The sequence below is a fragment of the Sinocyclocheilus grahami genome, unplaced genomic scaffold (assembly GCF_001515645.1).
Source record: "Sinocyclocheilus grahami isolate Dianchi unplaced genomic scaffold, SAMN03320097.WGS_v1.1 scaffold2671.1, whole genome shotgun sequence".
In the NCBI taxonomy this organism is placed as follows: Eukaryota; Metazoa; Chordata; class Actinopteri; order Cypriniformes; family Cyprinidae; genus Sinocyclocheilus; species Sinocyclocheilus grahami.
Window position 1 is genome coordinate 26,890 of NW_015507849.1, and position 377 is coordinate 27,266.

A 377-nucleotide genomic window follows, 5' to 3' on the forward strand; every position below is an offset into this window, starting at 1 on the left:
GCAAACTCGCGTACCAGATCCTTGTGTGGTCCCAGGGCAAACTTCGCTCGCTGAGAGCAGTTTTACATCCCTGGGCATCTCAATTTGGGGGCAGACATCCTGTCGAGGCAGGGGCCGAGGCCCGGGGATTGGATGCTTCACCCCATGGTGGTGAAGCAGATATGGGAAGTCTTTGGCCAGGCCCAGGTGGATTTGTGTGCGACCCGCAGGTCATCGCACTGTCCCCTCTGGTTCTCGCTAAGTCCTCCAGCTCCACTGGGGCTGGATGCCATGGTACAGACGTGGCCGAGGCTTCGTCTGTACGCCTTTCCCAAGGCGGAGGGTATGATCAACCACCCCCGCCCGGAGCTGTGGAAATTGTGGGTGTGGCCCCTGAG